The sequence below is a fragment of the Martes martes genome, assembly GCF_963455335.1.
Source record: "Martes martes genome assembly, chromosome: 3".
NCBI lineage: Eukaryota > Metazoa > Chordata > Mammalia > Carnivora > Mustelidae > Martes > Martes martes.
In genome coordinates, this window is record NC_137890.1 from 29,682,894 (window position 1) to 29,698,026 (window position 15,133).

At 39.9% G+C, this 15,133-nt stretch overlaps 1 protein-coding gene across 4 annotated transcripts in view; it reads right to left on the reverse strand.

Annotated features, from left to right (window-relative positions):
• SCEL (sciellin) overlaps positions 1 to 15,133 on the reverse strand; it is a 105,869-nt gene that overhangs the window by 56,209 nt on the left and 34,527 nt on the right. The window lies entirely within an intron of this gene.

The window sequence follows — 15,133 nt, forward strand, 5'->3', positions numbered from 1 at the left end:
TCTTCATCTGTAATGACCTTTCTCATAGGACTGCTGAATGTTGTCAGGACTAAATTAGACCATGCTCTTATTTAACAAACATTTATTGGCAGCTTTCTACATACAGGTACTCTACAAAGTAGATAATCTGGCTCCATAAGCACCACTTCCCCACAACCCCGCCAAATCTTGCTAGCAGTATCAGTAGCTCAGCTACTGGTTTGTGGTCATGGTTCATGGTCATGGAATTAAAGCTAGATGCCATTGTTTTTCTATTGACACATTCAGCAGCTTAGGGGGCAGAAACAGAGGAAACCGAGAGTTGGATTTAACTAAGTTTATAATTCAGCCAAGTGAGGGCGACAAAGAGAATGATGGTGAAGGAGGGGAAGGGGGATGTGAGGAAGTGATGATAAGGAAGGACCATGGGATCTGAGATGGACATGGAGGGAACAAAAGATATGAGGGGAGAGGGAATGTGAAAAGTCAGTGGATTGGTGGTTGGTGGGGACAAGGATGAGAAACTTCTGGAATCAGAGGACTGGTGAGAATGAGCTGAATGGAGTAGATAGAAAGTAGAAGCAGAATGGGAAGATTTTGAAATTTGTATGGTTATTCAGAAGGGCAAGATCTATGGGTGGCTAAGGTAGGGCAAAGGACAAGATTATTGGAGAGAAGATCAAGAAAGCGAGAAGTCAAGGTGGGGAAGGATCCTCCACATGGATTTGGAAATCACCAAGCATTATGACAGGAGACACATGTGAGACAGACAATGAGCCTGGTGCCAGCATCTTCAAAGAGTGTGGGTGAGTGACTCTGAGACCTACAGATGACTGCAATGAGCAAGGGAAGCTCCTGATGCCACGATTTCAAGAAGATGGAGCAGTTCTAGGGAGGAGAAAGCTAAAAATGACAAGCAGTAGCAAAGAGGAGCAAACAAGACCTCTCCTCTTCCTCTGGATCCTATGGAAGCAGAGTCCTCTGGGAGAGCCCAACAGAGCAGAGTGCCACTGAGCCAAAGATGAGACTGCAGAGCAGCCAGTTGTGATGAGAATAGCGGACACATCGAGGGTAGTACTATGGAAGGTTTGAGTGGTTAGGCTACTGTTAGGTCAGGTCAGGCTCCGTGATGGACAGAGCTCTGTGGGGCTAGTCCTGGTGACAAGCAATGATCAGACTGGCTTCTCCTGGGGAATCCGTAGCCATAGGGATGGAGGACATGATGCAATTAGTTCTAAATCTTTCTCAGCAGAGCATAGGAATGATTGTCTGGGTGACGGAGTGGAGCAGCAGAGCGCAGAGCATGGTGGGTCTCCTGGCTCTTGGGTGGACAGTGGCACTGAAGTCCAGAAAAGGGCCTACAGAGCATTTAAGCTCTTCCTGGCTCACACTAAGTGCTCACTCTATGTGTTGTGCTGTGGTTGTTGTTACCCCATGTGAACCCAATACTTAACTGCCAAAACGCTTATACTCCTAACCACCCCACCACCATGTGCTCTCTGCTCTCTGGCCTACATGCTTCTCCCTTTCCCCTGGATACTTCCTTCTTGGCCTTCAGACTTGGCTTGGACATTACTGAGTCTGGTGGTACCAAAGCTGTGCTGGATATATCCTTATGTCTCCCCATAGTACATCCTCTTTATGGCCTATATCTCACTGGTTTGGATTACAAATAATTTTCTGTCTCTATACTGGGCTGAAAGTTCCTAGAAGGATAGTTATATCCCAAGTACTAGGATTGTGTATGATTTTGGTGCCCAGTAAAGGTGGTGTTGGAGGGGGAGATGAACCATGAGAGACTGTGGACTCTGAGAAACAATCTGAGGGTTTTGGAGGGGAGGGGGGTGGAGGGGTTGGGTGAGCCTGGTGGTGGGTATTAAGGAGGGCACGTATTGCATGGAGCACTGGGTGTGGTGCATAAACAATGAATTCTGGAACACTGAAAAGAAATTAAAAAAAACAAATAAAAATTAAAATAAAGGTGGTGTTGAAAGAGGGAGTGATTGACTGGATTTCTATTTGGTGAGGAAGGAAATGAGTAGTGAAGAGGGGCTTGAAACTTCTAAAATCTGTTCAAATTTAGCAAAAACAATTTATATAAAAATAGTTCCCTGTTCTGGTTTAGCACTAGATTTTACAATTAGATATTATTTTATTTGAACTACCATTATCTCCTCTTCTCAAAAAATATCCCTGCGTTGGGAATAATGGGATATCACAAGTGATAATGTGTCTTTTGTGTATCTGGGTGGATTAGCTGATTATAGGCTTTTCTTCCAGGGGCAGAGGAAAGGGGTAAGAAGGTGGTCAGTCCCGGCTAGTAAATCTGCACAGGACACTGGATATCTGTGAACAGACAGGAGAGAGGTAAAACGATGGAAAGGAGGATTGCAAAAAGGAGAAAGAGGATGGTGCCAAACTTCGCTTATGCCAGAATCACATTGATAAAAAGCTACATTTCTTCCATGTTACAATGGCTAAGCCCTCAGAGAGGTGGGTAAACATTGACTGGGTATATCCAGGAAACAGACACGGGGAGAGAAGTAGATCTGGGGACACAGTGCAGATATGGTTTGGGGATGACCCAGAAAGAAAAGGTGGGCAAGCAGTTGTGAAGGCCAAGAGAAGCAGAGGAACACATTTATTTCCGAGGGTGCTGCATTCAGACCCCCGCTGGGCCAGGGCTAGGCAATGCCACATTGACTTCCGTTCACCTCAAAGGAGCTTTCATTTGCATCTCTGCAATGACAGCCACAGATGACAGAACCCAAACCCTTAGGGGCAATGAGAGAAGTCATTCATGCCATGCCAGGAGCTTGATGGGATGCCAAGCAGGGGGATTAAAATGCAAGAGCGAGGCAGGAAGCTGTGGCCCGGAATGTTTTGAAGAGAAGCAAACAAGAGACATGGATGTGGAATGATCCTGTTTGAATACCGCTTTGAGATGCAATGTTTAAGCTTGGATAAGTTGACCCTTGGCTCTACCCTCTGTCTTTCCCTCAAGCCCCCAAGACCCTTTGCAGGGTTGACACCACCACATTAGTGGCTATTATTGTTAAGAATAACTTCCAGGAATAAAAAGACAGCTTTCACAAGAAATGGGAAAATTTGTAGATAATAGCCCAAAGGCCAGAACTAATAGAAATAACCCTGTGAAGCAGTTTATGTTACTTCACTTTCACATGCTGCTACAAAGATCACTTCTTTCCATTATGGCTTTTTTGCACAACATGGCTGGCTCTGTGACTTCTGTTTGTCTGCCTATGTGAAGAGCATTTCATTACTGCAGCACATACCCAGGTTTGAAACAAGAATAAATGACTGTAATATTTAACTCTGAGTTTTGTTTTTACTTTCCATTATGCTTAGTCTTTGTTTCCCACACACAGAATTTTTAACAAGGACAAAGGAGATGGAACTTATTTTTTTTTTTTTTGAGTTTTAGTGCCATGCTAACTTTTCCAAGCTCTCACAAACATTATTTTAGTCCAATCATACATCTATCCCCTGGAGTATGGTTTTTTCCTAATGAGTCAAAAAGGTTGAGTAATTTTCCTTGCATCATGGTGCTAGTAAGTAACTCAGCCAGGGTTTCAACTTAGTTTTTCTAATGTTGAATTTCATGTGCTTCTCTATAATGTACTGCATTAAACCAATACTCTTTTCGATATTCCCAGTGAAAATCTAATAATGATAGATTGTCCTGCACTGCTTCCTTGCCCAAGGACGGCATTGTTAATGACCGTTTATGCCACAGATGCCCCAGGTATAATGTTAGGACACATAGCAACACAGAACAAAATTTAAAAACTAGAAAAGGGGCAGTCCCTGCTCCCAAGGGCTTATTGAATGTGCGGCATATGTTCAAAAGAATGATTACTGCAATGAAGTCTCATTTCCTGGTGGCCAGGGGCCATTTCAATAAACCATAATCCAGCAATAGAGCATGTACTGGACTTAAATTCCAGAGACCTAGCTTGTAGACTAGCTTTGCCACTAACTCAGTTTGACCCTAGTAAGACAGCTGATTCTCTCAACCTCTGCTTCTTTATTAAAGGAGAAGATAGGTCCTGATCTGTCCCACGTGATTGTGGGAAAGCAGGGTTTTTGCAAGGCATCTTCAGCTCACAGAGCCCCGAGCACTTGCTGTAGACTAAGCACCTTCATATTTATATACTGCACTTCTCAAATGTATGTAGATCCAATTGTGGTTAATACAATTTCAATTAGCATAACTCATCTCAGCTTTATAAGAAAATATGTCAATATTTTCCGGTAAATAGACATAAAGTGTCACAAAATTTTAAATATTGCTGAATTCATAGAAACTTTTGGTCCTTCGATATTTTCTCAAAGACATAAAAAAAGAACAGCCCAATTATTATCAGGTGAAGGAAAAAATCGTAAACATATATAAAACATACAAGTATAAAATTTTTAGAAGAAAAATCTTTGTAACATGGGTTAGGGAGAGGGTTCTCAGATATGACACCAGCAGTACAATTCATTAAAAAAATAATAATTTGATAAGTTGGACCTCATTAAATTAAAAACTTTTGCTCTGGAAAATACATTATTGAGAGAATGAAAATATAAGCCACATTGGGAGAAAAATATTTGCAAGTCACATACCTGACAAAGGACTTGAAAGCAGTATATAATCTTTTTAAAACTCAAAAGTCAACAGTAAGTAAACAAACTACCAAGTGAATAAAATAGGCCAATGATTTGAACAGATACTTCACCAGAGAAGATGTACAAATGATAAGTAGCATGTGAGAAGATGCTTGACATTGTTAGTCTCTAGGGAAATCCAATTTAAAACTAGGATGAGCTACACTACACACCTATTAGAATAGCTAAAATAATTCTTTTAAAAGCTGACAATACTTATGCAGCCATCAAAAAACCTGAAATCTTGCCATTTGCAACAACGTGGATGGAACTAGAGGGTATTATGCTAAGCGAAATAAGTCAGTCTGAGAAACACAGTTGTCATATGATCTCTCTGATATGAAGAATTTGAGAGGCAGGGTTGGGGGGGGTCATGGGAGGAAGGAAGGGAAAAAATGAAACAAGATGGGATCAGGAGGGAGACAAACCATAAAAGACTTAATCTCAGGAAAGAAACTGAGGGTTGCTGGTAGGAGGTAGGAGGGTTATGGACATTGGGGAGGGTACGTGCTATGGTTAGTGCTGTGAATTGTGTAAGAATGATGGTTCATAGACTGTACCCCTGAAGCAAATAATACATTATATTTTAATAAAAAAAAGCTGACAATACTAAGTGATATTAAACAAGTGAGACAACTTGAAATCTCATGCATTGCTGGTGGGGTGCAAAATGGTACAGCCACTTTTCAAGCTGGCAGTTTCCTATAAAGTTAAACATATGCTTACCATATGACTGAGCAATCCCACTTGTAGGCATTTATTCAAGAGAAATGATCATGCCAAGAAACATCTATGCACTAAAACCTGTATGAGAACATTTGAAGCCCCCCCAAAACAACCCAAATGTCCTTTACCAGGTGAATGGATAAATAACTGCATAGCTCTATATAATACTCAGCAATGAAAAGGAATAAGCAGCTGATGCATACAACTGCATGGATGAATTCCACATGCATTATGCTAAGTGAGAGAAACAAGATCAAAAAGGCTACATATACTGTGGGACTCCATGTATTTAATATTCTGTATATTCCTGACAGAGGAAGAAGAAAGATCAGAAGACAAAGAAGTGCCACCACATGTGCAGACAGTCCTAAGTAAAATGGGGTCCTCACACCCCTCACCCACTTTTCCTACTGCCCACCTCCTAGGCTCTTGGAAGCCCAGTTCCTACATCACAGTATGCTCCTGTCACGCACACTGCACCATACCCAGGATGCCCTGTCTTCTTGCTCTAAAGCCATGCCCAGTTCATGAAATTCAAGCCACCATACTTCAGCGTGTCCCAATTCTGCCCAGTTCTAACAGGAAAGAAACATGATTTAGGTCATTAACACTAAGGTTTGGATGACCAGAAACAGCCCCTTTAACCTCTTAGAATTTTCATGCTTTTCTCTGAAGTGAGATTTATAATCTCTAGTTGACAGACCTTCAAACAATACTACTAAAGGGTGAAATAATTTTTTTTTTAAAAATCAAACTGTTTGCTTTTTATGGTTGGGGCAGAGGGAGCTGTAACTTGGCAGGGTGCTTGTCCCTCGGTATCCTGATTCTCACAGCTTCTTCCTTGCCTCTGCTTCTGAACCCGAATATCCCCCACTTCATCATACTTTGAGGGGTTCCCCCAGCAGCAGGAGAAGCAACAGGGGCTCCAAGGGACCAGGGCTGGTGGAATCTGGACTGGGGGAAAGCAAGGATGACTCTGTTGGTTGTTGTTTGAATGTATGAGTTACTTAAAGCCAGTGTTATGAAACCAGAAACTATGTTGACCTCATAGGACTGAAAAAAAGCAACTAACTCAATGCTAAAGGTTAAGCCCTTCACTGACACATTTTGAATTAGCTTTCTCCTCATTCTATTCAAATAACACTATTCAAAAATAAAGCTTTTCAAAACCTTATTTCAGGTTAATGTTTTAATTATTTTGAATGTCTAGAATGGGTATTTCTTTTCTTTCCTCTCTTTCTTTCTTTCTTTCTTTCAGACAGAGAGAATACTTGAGTATACGTGCGTGTGAGCAGGAGGGGAATGGGGCAGAGGGAGACAGAGAAACCTAGGAAGTCTTCACTTCTAGCCTGGAGCCAAGGAGGGGCTGGATCTCACGATCCTGAAATCATGACCTGAACCAAAATCAAGAGTCAGGACGCTTAACTGAGAGCCATCTAGGTGTTTCTACAATGGGTATTTCTAGGCATTCAGATAATATTTTAAATTCACTGTACTTTGACATTTTACTAACGGTCTTAGAATCTTAATTTTTATGAAACAAATTCCAGTTAATATAAGAATTTGGTTGAGATAAAAATAAAATATATTGATTTAATACCATGACAACAAACTTTGCAGAGTGTTTGGTACCAATAGAGTTAAAAATGTAGCAGTATAATTAGAAAGGTTACATTTTACCATTTATAGTTACAGACAGAAAAATATAACTAGTACAAAGTTGCCATGGCAACTCACATCTCAATCAGGATTTTCTTTCCTCCTTCAACTCCACCAACCAGCTAACTGAAAGTGGAAACCACTGAAGAAGAAGAGATTGAAACAAATATGAATGAGAAATTATAAAAGTACATAGCAAGTCTTTAAATATATGGTAATTTCCTAGACAAATTTGTTAGGTGAGTTTCCACTATTTTAACTTTATCAGAAGCTATGTGTTTTATTCTCTATCTTTGGAAATGATTCCAGAAAAAAAACACATTGGTGTTTTGGTAGTGATGGTGCTCGCAGTGCCTTAATTGCTGGTCTTGAATCACCATAATGGGTAACATCATAAACATTCATATTGTCTGTTAAGCAACTACTTTAAGTCAGCTTCAGTGAGTTTCTTAAATGAGCTCCACATGCCATTTAACCACTGAATCTCTAAAGTCACTTTAAAACATAGAAGCCCTTAAATGTATCATAAAGAGAATACATTTAATGGTCGGTTCTGGAATCAGAAGCAACTTCAACATCAACTTCCTAGAAATTCTGTGTCCACATTTCATTGTGCTGTGATTGAATATTTCTCATGAATGGCACCTATTATCCATGCCCCAGCACAAGCTTGGCAAATGCAATCACTCTTTTGAAGGACTCAAAAATGAGGAAAAGTTTAGGAACTTGAAAACTGAAGACATATCCAAATGATTGGTGACAATTAGTTTTGCGTCAAGCTTTCTGACACATCCTAAAGCAAAAGAAGTGGGAAAGGCAGACTTCACTGGCTCTTACCAAACAATTACCCATAGTGATGACATTTGCACTTTCCATTATATATTTTATAATCTCTAGCATACACTCAGAGCTCAAATCACATAACAGCAAACCACTAACTCTTAAAAAAGAAATATGATATTCAGAAAAGATACTTAAACTTATCACAGAATATCTACAAATGGATATCTAGACATTTTTCCATATGACATTGAATTTTCAATTACTAGATTTCCTGCTACCACTAAATATAACTGATAGAAAATGAATGCAGATAATGCCTCTTGAATGGAAGTACCATAGTTTCACACACGTGAACAGATACATGGGTGTGTGTGCATGTGTGCACACATGCATGCACATGTACACACACACACACACACACACACCCCACACACTCTCTGGCATTAGAACCTTTGTCCTGCAATCCTTTCTTCTTGGAACGGCTCCATCCCCCACTTGTTCTGTACTTGTCTTACTCCTGCCTATCCTACTGCACCTCAGACACAAACTCTATTGGCTCCCCCTCCGTGTCTCCACATATTTTGTGGCTATTGCAATCTTTGTGTTTATTATACCCTCAAGGACTCGCTCTACAATTCATTGATAAATTGATATTAATATGTACTTATTAACAAATTACTATGGATAAAATTGTATGGATGATTCATAGAATTATATGATGATGCCATCTAGTTAATGAGTATACCATGAAAATAAGTAATGTTCTAAGGTAATGGGCAACTAATTGCCAAGTGAGGATTGTAGAGAATAAGCTTTTTGAGTTCAGATGACGAAAATAACCCCTTGGACTGAGAGAAAGCTGTGGTGGAAGTGAGATTCATACTAGACTTTGAAAGTTGGGCTGGTTTGGGATGTAGACAGCATCCACTCACTCTGCCTCCCTGCTACCGATCTCATATTATACTTCACCTTTACCATGCAATCGTAAGAGTCTTGTTTTCTGGTTCCTCCTTCACCACCTGATGTGTAGACACACATCAAGGTTCAACTTTCATTCTCTTCTCATTTAATATTTTCTCCATTTCTGAAAACACCATATTTAAATCTCTGGTATCATTTCCAAACCTGGGTCTGTGGCACAAATGTCTTGCCTGAGCACCTCCCCCTTCTCCCACTGTTTGGTAGTCACCTCCACAAATAGACCCTACCTGTTCAAATCAAAGCTCAGCCTCTTAAAACCAACTGTGTATTCCCCATTCTACTCCTGTTTATTCCTATACTGATTGGTGGCATCACTGGGCTTAAAATCACCCTGTGTATTATGTAATTCCTCTCTTCCCCCCAAATGCCACACCTCTTTCAGGACCTCTTCCCTGAATCCTGTTAGAAACTTCCTTTACAACATCAGAGTTCCCAGATAATGTTGATGCTTTTCTCATGATTCCACAGCTGATCTTGTGTTGTGATTTCTTCTGTGTCCACGCTATGCAACTTTGGGAACTATAAAAGACCTCAAACTGCTGCTGCCTGTCAGAGTTCTCTACCCAGGACTGCCTTCCATTCTGCTGAGTGGCATCATCTAGATATGAAAGCCCCCCTCTATGAATCTTCCTTTCGTTCACGAGTTCCCTTGCCATCTTCCCCTTCTGGGTGGTGGCCCCTGTGCAGTAGCTTTAGGAAAGTCTTATGTGGCAGTGACTCTCTCCCCAGACAAATCTATCAAAGTGCCATTCAAATAAGGCTCAGAGTATGCAACTACCCCCCCCCCCCCGCGGTCATATCCTTTTTCTTGAATGGCACCCAAGTCCCTCACCTTCACTACAGTGACTATTGAAAAAGAAAAAGGAGATAGGTCAATGACAGTTTTGATGTTTTAAGTGTGGGTGACTGGATGTTTATATTATTGTGACAATAAGAAAATAATTTTATTTTTAAAAGTAGCATACAATGTTTCCCAAAGAGAGAATATATCATCATGTTTGGTTATGGGGATGAGATTCTCTGAGAAGAGCCTGGCACAGCAAAGAGAGAACTGAACTGCCCGCATAAATAATTAATGGAAATTTGAGGGGTGGAAGGAAGAGGGGAGAGGAGAAGAAGAGGGTAGGGGGAGAGAAAAAGAAAGATGGAGGAAAGAAGGAGTGAGGGGCTGTTGAGCAAAACAGCGACAAGATCAGGCCTGCAGAGAAATCTCAGCCAAGAAGAAATAACCCATAACAGGTGTGACCAAAGAACTACCAAACAGGAATTTCTAACATTACAGTTGACCTTGTTTGGGCTGGGCTTCTACAATGTATTACTGGCACTTTTGCCATCCCACGTCTTTATTGAAATCTTATGCAGGTGGTATGTGGACAAATCAAGGGGGAAAGCTGCCATCTTCTATACCTGAGTGATAGTGATAATGAAGCAGAGAGGATAGAACAGACAGAAATGATATTTTGAAGAGAAGACAGATGAAAACATGGCCACAAGAATGTAAGTGCCTCCAAATGGGGGGAAAGACAGGATTCTAAGCAGAAAGGAACTTATATGCTGAGATTCTAGAGAAGGTGGGATATGGTGCATTTAAAACAGATTATGTGACCAGAACAGAGAGCAAAGGGGAGTTATGAGGGATAGAAGCCAGGTAAGGGCAGTAGTCAGTGCTAAAGATTTGGGTCTTTATTCTAAGAAAAATGAAAAGTCTTATTTTTATTTAGGAGGGTGATATGTTCCAATTATCCTTGCATAAATATCGCTCGGGCAGCTGTGTAGAGAATAGATTAAGGGAGTGGGTATCAGGATGGATGAGGGGAGAACACCTAGGTAGCTACTACTGTAGTCCAGAAAAGATATGATAATAGAAATGGATGGAGGCATATGGATTCAAGAGGTATCTTGCAGATAAATTGATAGGATTCACAAAATGGATTGGATATTGGTGATTAAGGGAAAAAAGTGTAAAAAATAACTTTAAGTTTTCAAGGGCCAATGGGCTGAAAGATGGTATTATTAGTTGAGACAGAGCACCAGGTTAGCGTAGAAAATTAGGAATTTCATTCTAACATGTGAGGTTTACAAGACTTTTGAGAAATATAAGGGAAGATGTTGAACAAATAGTTAGCTGTCCAAAGTCACTCAGAAAAGAGGTGTGGAGTGGCTATAAGTGGAGTCAAGAGCACACATGTGGTCATTGAGGTCCTGGGCATGGATAACCTGTGGAGGGTCAGAATACAGAATGAGAAGAGGGGAGGAACTTTGAAGCTTTAGGAGCATGAACAATCAATGGCTGGTATAGGATAATGAGGTGGTAAAGGAGACTGAGAAAGAATGGTTAGAGGAAGGAAACCCAGGAGTATGTTTGGAGGGCAGAGTAGGGGGTTTCTCAAAAGACAAGGAGAGAGATTTCCTAAAGGCACAAATAGCCAGTAATGCTCTTTGAAGGGTCAAGTAATCGCAGGGACCGAAATGTCAACGAGAATTTATCAGCAAGGTCATTTGTGACATTGAGGGGAGCTGCTTCTATGAATTTATGGTGGTGGGAACCAGAGAATAAAGATGGCAAGTATCATCAACTTTTCTGAAAACTTCGGTTGCAGTGGAGAGATAAGGTGCCAGTCGAATTGATTTGTGTAATTCGGCTATTATTATTATTATAATTATTTTTAAGTAGGCTCTGTGACCAACCGGTAACCCAAGGTGGGGCTTGAACTCAGGACTTGAGCTCAGGATCAGGAGTCAGATGCTTAAACAGTTGAGCTACCCAGGAGCGGCTATTCTTTTTTTTTTTTTTTTTTTCTGAGAGAGAGAGAGTACTTGTGCATGGGGAGGAGGGGGGCAGAGGGAGAGCAAGAGCGAGAATGTTACGCAGGCTTCAAACTCAGTGCAGAGCCTACCCAAGGCTGGATCTCACAACTCTGAGATCATGACCCCAGCCAAAATCAAGAGTCTGACACTGTCAACTGAACCACCCAGACCCCCCTAGGATATCAATTTCTAAGAAGCTATTTTTTAAGATGAAAGGGGTTTGAATATAGAAGGGAGGGAAACCAGTGAAGCAAGGATTTGATCACAGAGGTAGGAGGAAAGACTGATGACAGTAACAAGGAACAGCAATTATAAAAGTTAAAACTTGATTCAGTCTTAATTAAAATGAAAAGAAATTATAAGTTCTGGGGCATTTGATAAGAATATTTCAGAAGAAATAACCTTGTTGACATAGGAGGTCTTTCAAATATGATGCTAGATTTTTCCCTTTTCAGCAAGAAAAGGAAGAGGAGGTCAGAAAATATTTCCATCCCAACGACCAAGGAGCTGCCCGAGAAACCAAGAAAAGGTTTTATTTGAGTTTCAAACTTTAAATGCTATATGCCTTGTTATCATGAATCACAGCTTCTCTCTTTAACCTTGTTTTATTAAAAAAAAAAAAAGGCAAGAGGCTTTCAAAGATATTTAATGCGTAACTCCAAAATTCTGTTTGATCACCCAGATCTCAACCTCTCATCATAAGACTAATGTATATCATACATAAAAGGATACTTGTTTTAAGAAATTGCTTTTTTTCTTTAGCTATAATATATGGTTATTTTAGAATTCTCATTTAAACTCTAGTTGAACTCACCAGCCTTATGTTAATTGTACCCAGAATTAGATGTAGATATAGTTACAGGTATAGATACAGAAAGACACATAGATGTAAACACAGTCCTATGTAGTCATAGGTATAAGTATACATATACATGTAAATACAGATAAAGCTATGATAGCATGGGTTCCTCTGCTGGTAAAAGAGCTTGAGACAATTTGTAAGGCCACTTACATCATGCCTGTAACAGATTTTAATCCAAATATGACGTCCACACAAGTTCTCAACCCAAACACAACTAAGTTCGGCTTTTCCATATTCTATAAGAAAGGAACAAGTGAGGGATGGTGTGATCCATGGTGTCAAAGGCCATGGAGAGGTCAAGGAGGAGAAAAGTTGAAGAAAAGGACTCACTCCAACAATGGCTGGGAAGTCTGGTGGTCATTTCAAATGTGCAGCACAGACAGGGGTATGTGAGAGAAAATGAAATCTCTGGGAACGATCCGGTGATGGGAGAAATGAAGGTTCACAAAATGAAGAAAGGAAGGAGAGCAAGAGTGGCAGTAGTAAGGGGAGATTCTCTTGCAGGAGACATGAGAATGGGAAAAAAGAAAAGGGGACCAATGTGTAAGTGAAGGATGAGGGAAATATGCTTAGCATCGAGCTATTCGCTAATATTAAAAAATCATAGTCCTCCATTTTCACTTTTTTGACCTATTTTCATTTTCTTTGTGTTCTTCTGGGGACAAAGATCTCTTTTTCAAGTCTTTGGTTCTTTTTATCATTTAATAATTGCTTCTATTTTTTTCAGGTTTCACTAAAAAGGCTCTTTTTCAGCCCTAGGAATGCACTGGCATTAAAGGTGAGAAACAGAAGCTGTACTCTGAGCTCTTCCAAAGAAAAGCACTTTAGAAATCAAAGGCATTGCTATATTGTTATTATTCCCTCCTTTCCCTGAAAGCCTGGCATGACATTAGCTTGGATCCTCAAAGAGGAGTCTTTCAGTTTAGCCATTATATTAATAATCTGTGCCTCTAAAAAAGGAAAGGATATCTAAACTGATCAACCTACTCCAATAATCTCTTTCCTTTAGTTTTGGTGCTATGGATCTGATCCAGGAACCAGAAATAGGAGCACTGTGACTCGTTTTATCTTCCACGTAAATTATATCCAGCAATGCTTAAATTGTAAGGGCATATAGCCAAGCACTACCAGTTCTGTGCAAACAGAGATCCACAAGCTCAATGGGCATTGAAAGCATGAGCTATGAACTCATGAATAATCCTTCTGTGTTCTTGCACAGTTATACAACCAGTTGCTTATTATAATGACAATTTACATTAATATCAAAAAAATAAATAGAAGATGAACATAAGATTTTAGAAATAAGTAATAAATATTCCCAAGTACCAGTTATCATCTACCAAGACAAAATTGGATGGATCTTAAAATACTCAGGAAACAACAGTAACTAGCAAAACTCCTAGTTATTATCTTCCCCACTCAGGTAGCTCCATGAAAGGTGTCACTCATAGAGACATACCGAAACACTGCCTGAGGGGAAAGAAGGTTTTAAACTAGAAACATAATCCATGCTTGGCAGTTCATATAATTGGAAGTCACCTGTAGATGAAGAGGTTTAAAAAGAAAATATTTTAATAGAAGGGAGATACAATTCTAAGTTGCAATTGTTCAACATGTTTAATAATTATACATGTAAAACTAATATATAATATATATAAATATATACAGGTGCAACATGTGTGAAAAAGTTTATTGACATCCTTATAGAACCAACCTAAATTGTAATAAAGGACACTGGTTTCCAAATATATCTATTATTTGGAAATAAAGGAGACATCAAAAGCCTACACAACAGATGCCAATTTTAGGAAATAAAACAATCTAATGCTAAATAAGCATACTGTTTAATAATTCTTTTTCCAATGGTTGCGTTGGGAAAATAAGTCCCACTGGAACATGAAAATGTTCACTAAATATATTCTGGGGGTTGAAGACATAAAAACAATATTGGATACCCTAAAGCAAAACCAAATCAGAGACTTATTTTTCTTTGTGTGTTAGTGATAGAATATAGGAGTTCTCCACATATGTCTGCTTCTCTGAAGATCAGAGGGCAGGCTCCATGTTTTGCTCTCTGATACATGCCAAGATATTAGAAAAGTATCTGGCATACAATAATCACGTATGAAATCAAATGCTTGTTGACATTCTTAGCATGGACTTTGTAGAACAAAGTACCCTCCACATAGTCTATAATTTTAGTTATAATTATTGATCTCAACAACCAAAAAATAAAAGTAGAAAACACCCATTTATCTCTTAAAGTTTACAAAGAGCTTGCAACTCACATCCCCATCTAGTTGTCTGGGTTCATGGCTGCCTGGAAGCCGTTGGTGTACCGGGAGCCCACAGTGGAGCCCTGCCTGCTGCTTCATTCCATTCTCTCTTCTGCCACTTGTGGGTTGAACTGTGCGCCCCAAAAATTCATGTGTTGAAGCCCTAACCCACAGGGCCTCAGATGTGACCCTACTTGGAAAGAGGGTCATTACAGATGTAATTAGATATGTTAGAGGACGATAGGCTACATATCCAATACGACTGGTGTCCTCTTAAGAAGAGCAAATGTGGAAACAGACACGCGCTCAGGGAGAACATCATGTCAGGATGAAGGGAGAGATCTGGATGATGCTTAGACAGACTGAGGGATGCCAAAGGGTGCCT